We start from the raw sequence: 14,375 nt of genomic DNA on the forward strand, positions 1-14,375 counted from the left end.
TGCACAGATTTTGGCACAGCTCAAGACAAATTTAAAAAAATAACAACCAGACAAAAAATTATGGAATGCAAAGTTTATTCCTTAATATGGAGTTCTATCACCACCTGCTTGGATTTTTTTTAGCATACTGTCAATATAACTCATTATAATATGCATATCAAGTTCATTCCACTCCATGCTTAAAAGATCCCTTAATTCCATCAAATTTACAGGGTGCTGAAGTTTCTTCTTTATGGCACTTTCTAACTTGTCCCAGATTTTTCCAATAACATTCAGATTGGGTGAATTGGCTAGCCAATTGAGATGTGGAACATCTTTCTCATGTTCTGCAAACCAATTCAGCACAATTCTAACTCGATGGATATGAGAGTCAGGGCCATTGCCACATTAGATCACGCCCTGAGGCAAATAATGGAATATTGCCCCTGATGGATTATAAGACAAAAATATAAGAAAATCTCCGATTGCTATTTTGTTTTTATTAAAGAGAAACATTAATGCAAAACAACTACATAATAATATTCATTAAATGTTTGCTCTACGGGGATATCGCACAATAAAACTGTTTATCAGCTCTTCTAAATTGAAATTATAAGCTATATCTGCCTCTATCAATATAATTGCTAGACCAACCGATCTTTCTTGGGTCACTGCTGTTCGCAAATAATTTTTAATCAGTTTAAGCTTGAAAAACTTCTTCCCACACTTGCTACGCTAACAGGAATTGTAGCGACGGCACCTAGTGCAATATGGCTGAATGATCGCCCTTATTAAGCTGCGCCGAGGCAGGATGCCTCTATGCTATGACAACATAGCATAGCAACGGTACTGACAACAGTTATCATCTTGAAACCCAGGATCCACTATGTGTCCTTCTTTTTCCAAAAACTGGACAAATGGCAATACTTCATTATTTAAAAGTATCAGATAATCCATTGATTTCATGCGATTGGATATCTTAATCAATGGGCAAACTCCAGCACTTGAAATACAGCCCTAAAACATGACACTGCCACCTCCTTTTTGCACAGCTCTTTAGACACATTCAGGGTTAAATGGCTTCTCCAGCCTTCTGCATGACTCTGGAGGAGCCATCATTGGAATACAAGCAAAATCTGGATTCATTGGACCATATTATTTGTCTCCACTGGTCAATGGTCCAGTAATGATGCTGTTTTGCCCAAGCAAGGCGATTTTTTCATCTGGATGTTGAAAGTTTAAAGGATTAAACTAAATTTATTATTTCATCTGGATGGTTGTTAACTTAGGATGTATCCAGGCAGCATGACTGAAAATGCTTAACCCATGCAGTTCTCTCCACAGTGTTCATTCTGAAACTGGTTTACTGGGTCCAGCATTGTACTATTGAAGCAGTTTTTGATGAGACTGGAAATGATCAGCTGTTGCTAGTTGTCCCAAATGCCTACGATCTAATTTGTCACCACAGAGTTTCTATTACAGTTGCTCCACCTAGGGTGATAGTGTCCATACTTCTTCCACTGTAAATGGACACTGCTGATTGTGGATTCATTCTCCAACAAACTTCATCAGATCCTGCATGGAATGTCCATGTTCTTGGCTAAAAACGATGGCATCCTTTTACCACTCAGTAACACCACCATTATGACCCATGGTTGTACCTGTCAAGGAGAATACAAAATGCTACAGATGCATTAACACACACACACACACACTCACCTCAGACATCCACAATCATATTCCAGCAGTTTTACTCTACCTATATGTCTGACTCTTTATGTTCATCAACTTTAAAATTATGTACATGTTTCAATCAGCATTCCATAATTTTTTATCTGGCATGTTTAATATGTATGTATGTCTGAGGGAATGCTGAAGCATATTAAAAGGATAAATAAAAGAAATACAAAAGTGTGGTTTTCAGGAAGTTAAATATTCCAATAAACTGTCATGTTTTTATGAATGAGAATAGTGATTAAGGAGTGAATGATGAAAGGTGAAACATAGTGAAGTGTGGAAGGTTTTGAGTAGCTGCTGACAGAAGGATGAGAAACAGAAAATGAGTGTAGTAGGCAGGATGGTTATGAATGTCAGTATGTAAGAAAGTATGAATGTAGGGAAGCAAGTAAATGGAATTAATGGAATGCAAGATATGGAAGTAGAGTTGGTAATATTGAGAAATCAGATGAAACATAAGTAGCATGGAATCAGATTACTGAGAGATAAAAATGAAAGGATGCAAAAGAATCAAATAAAACAGCGAAGGATAAAAAGAGATAATAGATGTTTCAAGAGTGGAACTGTATGAGAATTCCATTATTGGGTGAAGGAGGGGGGGGGGAATAGAGGACTGCATAAAATTTGTTGTTCAGGAAGGAGAATAAGAAGAGTGACTGAACCTGTGTATATGAAGAGTAAATGGGCAAGAGAAAGTTTGTGATAGTACCTAGTGTTAGATCCTGAATGAGGATCTTTTTATCAAAAGGGTCATTCAGTCAGGATTTAACAAGAAACAAAATTCTGAGCTAGAAAAACTTGTACTTTTAGTCAAGAAAGCAAAAAGAAAACATGTTAGAATTACCCTAGAAAGAAGTAAAATAGAAGTGAAATTTGTATGTCTAAATAAAAATGTACTGTTTAAGAAATTGTGGATATTTTAAAATGCTCTGTGTAAGAATGTATGTCTAAGTGCGAACAAAGGTACAAAGGTTGCTAGCTAGCTGCCTACGATGACGTAAAGCCCGAAGCGAAAGCATTCGTGGAAGGCGAGCTGAACTCGTGTTCCGCGAAAACAGAGCTCTTCAAGGAGCAGAAGTGTGACGCAACCACGTAGGGGCGAATAGAGAGCGCAATGAGAGATCCTCCGATATGACAAGAGGGCGCTACAAAGGGCAATAAAGGCGAGTTCACTCAGGTTTGAACCACCCGTTTTTTTTTTTCTGTTCCTGTTTCTCGTGTGGACCAGCAGTGCTGACCGATCAACAGCGCCAGACGGCAATCTCCTTCCCGGTTGCTAACTGAAGGAGTCAGGCATACTATATGTGAGATGACGGCATCCACCAACTCGGGCCATTGGTAAGAGTTTACCGATGCGAGACAGCGGAAAGTTCTCCCCCCCCCCCCCGAAGGACGGCAAAGCTGACAACAGTGACCCGCTAGACAAGCATTTGTCCGGCAAAGATGACGGAATGGCCATTTGTGTCGAGCAGAGCAAGCTACACGTGGACACGACTCGATAAAGCAGAAAGACATCTGACTACAAAGGACGGACGAAAGGAGCATCATGACCTCTCAAGACGGTGGTAATGTACAGAAATTTTCTTATTCACGTAACAATTAGTATTGGAATAAAGAGAGAAGAAAAGATTTCTAATTGAAGGGAAAGAGAACTTTTAAGTGACTTTGTGCTCAGTAACTTGAAAATTGAAAAAGACTACTAGTCCAATACCATATTGGACTAGTAGTCTGAGAGCCTGAGAGTATGCAACACTCAGTTGAATGTGAATGGATCTTTGTTAGCGAGCTTTACTTAGAATTTTGAACTAGTGTCTTATGATGAGTGTGTACTTATTTAACCTAGAGATGTAAATAGTGTATTTGATAATTAAAATATTACTTTACTGCTTAGCTAGTGAATTAGAATTTTGATATGACATACCTTTGATGTGTGTGTGGAAGTCTATTTGTATGCAATTTGATAATTAATAAACATGATTTTCTATGTAAGCCTGAGTTTGTCTGAGCATGAGAATGATTTTACCACTCGCAAAAGTTCGAGCCTATGAATACGGGGAAATTAAGGGAAGTTTAGAAAGTTAAGGCCATGACTGCATGTTGAATTTCTATAGGCACCTAATACTTTAACAAGATTAGGTAATACTTGAACTCTGGGAAGGTTTCTTTGAGCAAGAATTCTTCTGTTCTAGGACTCTGACTGGTGCAGCTAAATCAAATAAATTTTGTCAGAGTTCTGAAAGGAGAAACAGTCCCAGAGAGATGGGTTAGAGATTTCAACTTAGTAGGCACAAGAGGGATAAGGGTAGAGAATAGAATAAGTAACGACATAACACTAGTCTAGTCATAAATGCTGTTACAACTTGAACCGTGCATAAACCTTTAATCTATGCGTAAATCATTGACAGCTTTCAGCACATACAAACCACATGTATAACATGCATGTAGCAGTATTCAATATTCAAAATGTTCCCCTTTTGCCCTCATTCATGCCTGAAGTCTGTGAGGCCACATATTGATGGTGGCATGCACAACATCCAATGGAAATACTCCCACTGCTCACTCCAAATCCACCTTCAGGCTGGTGATGCTCGGGTGTCATTTCTTGCAGGCTCTCAAGCTCCAACCACAATTTGAAGTCCAACAGATTCAGATCAGGAGTTCTAGACAGCTGATCAGATGGTGATATGTGGTCGGGCACATTCACCTCCTCCCACTGTTGTGTGGTCCTCGCCTTGTGTGCAAGGACTGAGTCCTGTTGGAAGGTCCACTGCCAACCGTGAAAAATATTGTTCATGGATCATACCACATACTCCAGATTGGTGGCTCAATACACTCTGGCAGAGATTTACTTGACCCCTTTCTTGCAAATGCAACTTGGATACCCCCTGATATGTCATCCTCCACCAAACCTTCACTGATGTAGGGTGATGACCTCTCTGAATCCTGGGTGCTATGACACATCCTCTGCGACCATCTGATTAAACGACTCTTCAACAGTGGAAATCTTCTTATCTGTGAAGAAGATATCTCTATGTCTGTTGTTTGCATACTGCTGGAGAAGTGCTTTTGATTTTATCATGCTCTGCAGCATAGGCTGTGTCAGCCAGTAGAATGACAATAAGCTCTCACCCCCTAGGTCATCAGTTAGTACACGTGACATTATTCTCTGTGAAACGTTCATCTCTCACGACTTTACTTTCTGCATTCTCACAGGATTACGGTGGAGGCATGCCTTTACAGCCCTCACTAGCTGTTGCATCCTAACACAGCGTGGTTGACCTGTTCTTTGGCAGTCAGATATGTCTTTTGTATCATTATAATGGTTAACAGTCAGTAGTGTGTTTGTGTATTGGACTGTTAACCATTATAATGGTTAACAGTCCGATACACAAAGACACTACTGATCCTGAGTATTTTTAACATTCCGAAATAACAGGTGGATGCATTCCAAATCTGTGAAGTGCTATTACAGCTGCACGGTTCTCAAAATCTCGCCATTGCATGTTAATCTGTACAGCTCAAAACTCTCTCTCTCTCTCTACTATAAACATGTGAATGTTGACTTCACACAATGCCACTAAAAGAACTAGGATTGCACAATTCTGTGGGCAGTGCAGAAGTATGCAGAAGTTGTAACAGTATTTATGGCAAGACTGTGTAGATGCAAGAATCAATGATTTAGTTAGAAAGAAGAAGAATGTGAAAACAGATATCAGAAGATTATTAAGAAGAGTGAAAGATGACAGTATGATAGAAAGACAGCTTACGTGCTTCAGGATTTTGATAACACACAAGCAGACGTGATGAATGATATCAACTCTTAAGGATAGCTGTGTTTCAGACAAAATACAGAAAACATGTCAGGAGGTAAATTATTACTTAATGATCAATTCACCATCAAATAATGTTGGTAAAATAACTCAATCAATCTTCACTGAAACAACAAATACTATAAGTTGTTTAAACAAGGTAAGAACATAAGCAAGTATGTATATGCAAGAATGCATGCCAGAGATGATGTGCATAGTAGAAAGGAACTACACAAAAGGAAGTTCGACCACTGAAAACTAGTGCTAAAAAATGAATAAATGAAATAACTAATTACAGCCACTTAAAATTAAAATCTCATGCTTCTGGTATGGATAAATTATCATTGTAATAGACCTTGAATTAGCATTCATGCCTAAGATGACTTCTGGTTTAGTGTCTATGCTAGGTCTAGCCTGGGTTTAATGTCTATCCATGATGAGCCAAACCAGATATGTACAATTCACCATTAACAGATACAGTTTTGATATTTTTAATAATTCTCTTATTAGTGGAACAGAGTTTGCCCAAAATTTGTAATACATAAAGTACAAACGTGGAAGCAAACCAAAACTTCTTCCAAAAACCTAGTGAACTATTTAGAAAAGTCTGAAATATATGGAATCTTAGTCCTGCTCTCAATGGAGGTTGTACAAAAGTCCTGCAATTGTCAATGATTCTTTGGATGTTCAGGAGTTGTAACAATCTGGTTTCATCGAGACTTTGATGGAAAGTGGTCAGTTAAAGCATTATCAGACAAATGCTGTGGGCACTACTCAGCAGTGTTTTTACAATTCCATACCTGGAAATGATAAACTGAGTTTTATGCATGCAACTATAAGTGAAAGTTGGTTTACAGTATACAGTTACTGGCAAAAGGTTTGTTTCGTAAATTCTTCCATGTGCAGGATGATAAGATGAACATCCCGTGGTTTCACATAACAGAAACACATAAACACAGTATCTGATTATTTGAAGTGATCAGAAAACATTCCAAAAAGAGTAAGTTTAACATGAGAAAATAAGTGTTAAAAAATAAAATTAAAAATAACTAATTATAGCTGCTTAGGAATCAGAATAGCTCAAACTTTTAGCATGGATAAAACAATTGAAAGTTACCTTGCTTACCCATCGTACTCATGCCAGAAGTAATGTCATAAAAACGCTACTCAGCAAAGCACTACTCAGTTGTCTACCTGATACTGCTTTACAAGTTGCAATGTAATTAAACAGTTATGACCACAATAACATCCAGAGAATTAATGACAGTTACAAAACTTCTCCTAATGCAATCTAGTGAACAGATGGCATCAGTGAAAGATGAGTCCCAATTCCATTTATTTTGGCAATTTCCACACATCACCTTTTAATGTGGGGAATAGCCATCCCACCCATGCACCTACGCACAAGAGCTTTTTCGTAGGGAATTCGACTATCTGACTTCCATTGGCTTGAGTTGGGAAGAGGTGAGAGTGCCCTAAAGACTCTCGCTGCTCCCCTATGAGCATATAATGTAGGGAATCAGTCTTTCATCCCAACCTCAGTGGCATTGGGTTTCTCATTGGATTGTGGATTGTGGAACTCGATAAGTCGACTTGTCTAATAATGAAGTACTCTGTACTGAATGTAGAATCATATGCAATAATTGAATTGATTATAATATTGATGAAAATTGAGTTAGGAGGTCTTGAAGTTCACTAATAGGAGTAGGGGGAATTTAGTTTTTAGTTGTAAGCTAGATTAAGTTAGTATGTAAGTTAGTCAGTAAGTTAGTGGGTAAGATGTGAACTGAGAATTCATGTGCTTGATCAATAAATAAGAGAAAAGAAGAATAAAATTCAGAGGTGGGGAGATTTCTCCAGGGCAGCGCTTGTCCTGACATTAGCAACAGCACGAATAATAACAATAATACAGGTCTGTAGATTTAATAATAGTGGCAAGTATGGCTATGTGGAAGTCTATTTGTATGTAATTTGATATTTAATAAACATGTTTTTCTATGTAAGCCTGAGTTTGTCTGAGCATGAGACTGATTTTACCACTCGCATTTTACCAGTCATTCAGTTCATGCAATTACCACAGTATGACCTGAATGACTTTAGGTTCACATACTATGGGCAATTAAGGACTGAACGCCTTTAGGTCCTTAATGCAAGACAGGGACACATTGCCAAGAGAGTCTGAACTGATTTTATAATAGGTGAAGTTGGGGTGATGAACCTCAAGATTGATGCAATTGTATACTATAAGAGATGAAGAGAGTATGAGTGATGAAACTCAAGATTGATGCAGGTGCATATTATAGGAGACCAAGAGAGTCTAACCTGAAGATTACAGGTTAGTTTTACCCTACTGATGACTAGTAATCCTGCTCAGCATGAGAGGAACTGCAAGTTCGGACACTTGGTACATGTGCTTGGTCGAGTGACCAGTGGTGCAAAGCTACCATCCGTGGGATTATGACTGAACGCCTCTAAGTCAGAATCCCATCTAGCCACTGCAACGATACCGTTCGTGCCTTGCATGTTAAAAGGCAGTGCTAGCCAGAGTTGCTTTCGTACCGTCATGGTGCGATCGCTCTGGCAATAAGGCCACTAGAGTGGAAGCATCAAGGCAGCTGTTGAGACTATGCAGCAGCTGCTTCCTATGCTGCACCATTCAGGTGTGACGTGCGGGCACCAAATCGTCTGCAGACGACCTAGGTACTGGTTTGGGTGTCGTGCTTAGAAGAGCAGCCATCATACTGCGATCTATTGAGACTCATCCTCTGATTTTTTTTTTTTTTTTTTAAGAATTTCAGTTTTCCTTCACCTTTGTATTTTATAAAACATTTTTTGGATTTTTTGTCCACCACCAAGAAGCTGCAACCCATTTCTTTACCAATGAGAGCTGGAATTCATAGATCCCCTGTGACTATTACCTCTCATATTTTTGGAAATCTGGATATTCCATAAGAAGTGACAAGTCAGCATGCTGATGTCAGAATAGCATCAGCATAATCCTTTGGAGAAACACGAGCAACATTTTAGACATGAAAGATTATTCAAACGGTGTTCTAAGGCTTCTTGATGGATTAAATTGGAATGATGGTTTATCCATGCTAAAAGTCTGGGAGATTCTGACTTAAATGATATAATTAGGTATTTTTTTTTAAACATTAGTTTTTATTATTAGTAGTAGTAGCGGAACTCTATGAAGTCAATGACTCATACTGGGAGGTACTCCATCAACACACATAGCTCATCATGCCATGACTTGAATACATTCACTATCTCCACACTAACCACACTTCCAGGCAATGCAATCCAACAACCCACAACTCTCCATGCAAAAAAACTTACTCCTCACTCCCTTACTCACACTCTTATACAGCGTCCAAGGATGGTCTATTATTCTTCCCCTGTCTCCACCTAGTCTATGAAAAATCTGATCCACATTAATCTGGTAATAATCCCTTACCAACTTCTATGTCTCGATCATGTCCCCTCATCCTTCTATCCACTACTCTGCAATTTGAATTCCCTCAATCTGTCTTCATATTCTATGTTCCAGAGACCAGAAACCACTAAGGTGGTTTCTGGTCTCTGGAAATCATAACATTCTCACTCCTAGATGTCAGTGTTCTCCACATCATTTCCATACTGCACTGTGCTGTACTCACAATTTTAGCAAAATGTCCCTGAAATTTCAGGTTCTTATCCACCAACATCCCCAGATCCCTCATCTCCTCCAACTCCCCTAAGATATCCCCACCAATCTTATACTCTGCATCTCATCTGTCCTTTCTAAACTTTAGAGCATTACACTTTGCTAAGTTGAACTGATAGTTCCATTCATTTGCTATTTAGAAAGTATATTCAAATCTCCTTGCAAGGCTACACCATCCATTGTACGCCTTATAGTTCTTCTCAACTTTGCATCATCTGCAAACAACTGTATATCACCATTCAAGTCCTTCCAAATATCATTTACACATAGAATAAACAGCAATGGACCTAAAACAGACTCCTGGGGCACACACACTAGTGACCTTCCTCCTCTGGGATATTGCTACCCATATACAACTTGCTGATACCTATCAGACAGTCAATCTCTAATCCAGTGCACTAATCTACTATTCAACTCCATCTGTTCCAGTTTAATTACCAGCTTGTCATATGACAATCTATCCAAGACTTTAGCAAAATCTAAATATACATTAATGCTGCATATTCTTGCCCTTTATCCGATGCACCTGTCACCTTGTTATAGTAAGTAGATTACTAAAACACGACCTTCCTTTAGCAAACCAATGCTGTCCATCAAAGAGAATACTAGCCTCCCTAACATTTTTATCACAACTCCAGACAAAAAGATTGATCTGTAATTCAAAACCTTAGTCTTATCACTCCCTTTATGAAGCAGAACAATTTTGCCCTCTTTCCATTTGGAACTTGGGCAAGTCTGAGCTTCAAGTTAAAGAGGTAAGTTAAAACTATTGTTAACTCCCTAGAACATTCCATTTCCTATGGTTTTATTGACATCAAGTTTACTTAATTCCTCATATAACTCCTGCTCACTCACCATCAGTGGCTCCTCCTCCCTTCTCACTGCTCTCAAGTTCTGCATGATGTTACTTTCACAAGGATGAAATACCTTTATGAACTGCTCATTCAACATCTCTACTATATCCTCCTCAGTGGTTATCATTCCACTACTCTCTCCAACCAGTATGATCTTTCCATAATTATTCTTTCTTTCTTCTACTGGCCACACATTGAAAAAACTCCCTAGGATTCCTTTTTGCCTCATTAGCTAACTGCTGTTCATACTGCACTTTTGCCACCCTTACCATGTGAGTTACCTTTTCTTGCTTGCTCTTTGTACTCCTCATGCAACCGGCTATCACCAACACTCATCTTATACTGCCTTCATAATGCCTTTTCTTCCAAATTGCATGCTTCACCAGATCACTACTGCTTGGGACCTATTCAGGAACTGTCTGGCAGAGGAAATATCTGAATGCATTTCACACCCATCTTATTCAACCTCTTGAATTTTGGAATGCATTCAGATATTACCTCTGGCAGACAGTTCCTGAATAAGCCCTAAGCAGCACTGATCTCCTTTCATTCCAATTCTTCATTCTATGATATAGCTGCAAGCAGTCTCCCGAGCTTCTCAAAATCACCAGCCTTATAATTCCACATATATCCCTTTTATAAAGAATTCCTCATATGACTGACCACCACCCAAGCACTGACCACCACCCATGGTCACTCTCACAAACTGGAGGGATATTTAATACCTCATTTACAACATCCTCTGATGAGATAATGAAATTCAAGATCCTTGATCTGCTGTACCCTCTGTTATGTACTGCTTAAGGTAGTTGTCCTCAAAAATCCAAGAAATTCATTCTCTTTGCTCCCAGATACTACTCTTCATTCCAGTCTATATACCATAATTAAAATCCCCATAATGATCACCCTTTTCTTAGTAGATAGACTGATTTGCCTATACATTTCCTTCTCACTGCCCTCTACGCTACCAGGTCTATAGCACCACCCAACTAGATACTTCATTCTGTTCACTTCCATCTCACACCATACTGCTTGCTTCAAAACCTTAATAAGTTTTCATTTATGATGCTTCAATTTGTCTGGTTCCTTTCTGTTATACACATCATCTCTGGCATGTGGCAACTGTCCTAAATGGTTAAGAATATCACTTTCCTTAATTTGTTTAAGGAAAATGATAAATATTTGATAGGAAAGTGAAGTGATCAATAAATCACAATTTACTTGTATATATGTTTCTGAATTGTATGATAACTGGTATGATGTGTTGATATGGCAGTACAAGAAGAGGTGCAGTTTGTGAATGTGAAACTCTGATGGAAATGTATAAAAGAGAGAAAGAGGGATGGATTGCATTTGAATGTATCTGGTATGAGTCATCTGGAGGGGGGAAGTTGTTGCTGGGAAAGAGAATAATGAGAGTTAAAGATGAACAAGAGATTGCTGGAAATAAGGAAGTAAGAGAAGAAGAAGAGTGGAATAGGTGAAAGAGTGGTTGTAAATGTGTGTGTGTGTGTGTGTGCGCGACGCGCGCACGCGCGCTAGTAGTCAACATAAAATACAAAGAGTGAATGGCTTAGGATGCATAGAGATCACTAGGGTCTGGGGAAAACAGCAAAGTTGTGATAAAGAGCACGGACTGGTCAAAATCTAGTGTAGGAGAGTCACCACAGTTGAGTGGTGGCACCAGCTGGACTGCAATAATTTCTTTACAGTTGTAAAGAAATTATCACAGTCCAACTTTACAACTAAAGAAATTATCACAGACCGTCATTAAAATGGTGGACAATACCTCCAAGGACTCATCCAAAACAAAGAATCCTTGGAAATATTACACAACCCACTGCCTCCACCATGTAACCCACCATCTACACACACACATCACCATCTAACAATTTGTCAGTAAATTGTCTATATTCTTTAGCCAATTTTCCTGTATGTGGGATGAAATACTCCAGTTTCTGAGGGAAAAAACTATGCTACCTTCCATAAGAAATCAACTAACTACCCTTCAACTGAAAAAATCCATAAAAAGATTCCTCTCATAACAACAAGAACCAAATTTGGGTTTTTCCAATCGAAGGGCATAATGTCGTCATTCCTCCAACTGAGCTGTGGAGGTGCTTAACTTGCTATTCAAATTAGCATTTGTTAAGTTCAATGTCGAGCTTCCATAGCTTAGTTTATCTGGTCTCTTTTTACTAAAGGTGAGTTAGCCGGTCTCATATGGAGGTAGAGGGTTTTTCACCTGGAAACTTCGGTTTTACGTCCATTGGAACAGGTAAAACGGCCCTATGAATGAACACACACATATACATAGGACACACCAGGAGGCATAGGGATAACCACCATATCCTCGTTGCAGTTGCAATATCTAAGAATAACCTCTACACTGTAAAAGGTAGAAGAGGAAGGATTAAGTAAAGTAACTTAGCAATCAAAAATTTGGAAGAAGAGTTAATCTGTGATACAGGCAGTTAAAATGAATCATCATAGTTTATTCAGAATATGATACAATGTGAAAAGACAAAAGAGATTTACATTAAAAATTAAAGAGTGCAAATTGTGGTCTTCCAAGTTTCTCTATCTTGAGCTAACTGGTAGGTGTCAGATGGAGTTTTACAGTTTAGCCTATTGATGGTTTCACAAATGTATTGCCAAAATTGTTTGCATGTCTTCTACGTGATGGCTGTCTTCTGATTTGTACAGAATGAGGGATTCCAAAAAGGGTGAGACTTCTGGATGTCTGAGTTGATGTCCAAGCCATCTGAGTTGTAGTTTTTGACTATATTGAAAAGTGGTTCTTGCTTAGCCAGATTCAGCACAGTAGAGGTAGTGACTTTTTAGTTAGTGTTAAGTAAGGTTCTATTCTATTGAATATCATCCTACTGTAGATTTTAACTGTGGTTGATAGCAAAGTAATACCTCTGTAGTTATCCATTCTATTAAGACTGCCCTTGTTGGGTATAGGGACAATAAGGCCTTGTTTCCATTGTTGAGGTATCATTCCAGTGTTTAATGCTTGATTTGTTATTGCAAGGAGATTGGAATATGTAATACACTGTGAATTTTTTAAAGCTTCTGCTCTGATTCCAACAATCCCTAATAGAGCAGTGATTAGATGCAGATCTGCTGACTTGAATGTTGGGGTTTATCAACATTCAGTAATTCTTGAAAGTAGTTTCTCAATTCTTTCATTAAGTTTGAATTTACTGATAACTGTCTAGTGTTTTTGTCATATGTAACAATATTTCCACTTCTTTTTGTTTTGTGATGACAGATATGGTTTATTATTTGAAAAGTATTTCTAGTATCCCCAGTTTTATTATAATTTTGAAGTTTTTCTGCAGTATTTATTTATTTGATTTTTTTTGTCTCTGATCATTAGTTCATTTACCTCGTTATTTAAAATGTCTAGTTTATCTTTATTTATTTCATTCCTATTTAAACAGAAGAGTTCCCTTGCTTTATCTATTTCATCTATATATTTTTCAGTTTCAGGGTTAATCCATTTTTCCCCGAAACTTTTTTGTTGCATGTTATGTTTGTTGCTTCAATGATACTCTTTTATAATTTTCATTAACTGGATCTTTAAAAATGTTTTCCATATAGCCTTCTAATGTGCTGTGGAAAGATGCTGGATAGAACGGGAAAAATGGAAGGGGGAGTTCTATTGATGATAGAGAAAGAGTTATGTCCATACAAAGTAGAGATGCAAGAGGGAAATAGTGCCAGTGGTTTTGAGGCAGTATGGTGTGAGATAGAGGTGAACGGAATCAAATACTTGGTTGGATGTTGTTATAGACCAGGTAATGTGGATGGTGGTGATAATGAAATGTACAATCAAATTAGTCAAGCAAATAAGAAAAGGGGTGATCGTTATGGGCGATTTTAATTATGGCAATATAGACTGAAAAGATGAGATAGCAACTGGAAGTAAAGAAAATGAGTTTCTTGAGTTTTTGAGGGATAACTACCTCAGACAGTATGCAACAGAGGGCACGCGAGGATTCAGAATTTTGGATTTGGTCATCTCATCAGAGGATGTAATTATAAATGAGGTGTCAAATCATCCACCAATTGGTGAGAGTGACCAAGAGGTGATTACCTATATGGTTGCCAGCAGTGTGAGGACCTCTGTGAGAAAAGGGTACATGTGGAACTACAAGGGGGGGGGATGATTTTGCGGGTGTTGCATGGAATGAGGAGTTCTGAAAAAGAGATCAATGCAGGGGATTTTTCAAAATCCCCTGCATTGATCCCTGGATTTTTGAAAATCTCTGGCTTTTTGAA

At 38.3% G+C, this 14,375-nt stretch overlaps 1 protein-coding gene across 2 annotated transcripts in view; it reads right to left on the reverse strand.

Annotated features, from left to right (window-relative positions):
* LOC150102584 (inactive ribosomal protein S6 kinase delta-1) overlaps positions 1-14,375 on the reverse strand; it is a 519,967-nt gene that overhangs the window by 447,196 nt on the left and 58,396 nt on the right. The gene's annotated exons all lie outside the window — the stretch shown is intronic.

This window comes from Typopeltis vanoorti, chromosome 10 (genome assembly GCF_054136105.1).
Source record: "Typopeltis vanoorti isolate ZY-2024b chromosome 10, IOZ_Tvanoo_1.0, whole genome shotgun sequence".
In the NCBI taxonomy this organism is placed as follows: domain Eukaryota; kingdom Metazoa; phylum Arthropoda; class Arachnida; order Uropygi; family Thelyphonidae; genus Typopeltis; species Typopeltis vanoorti.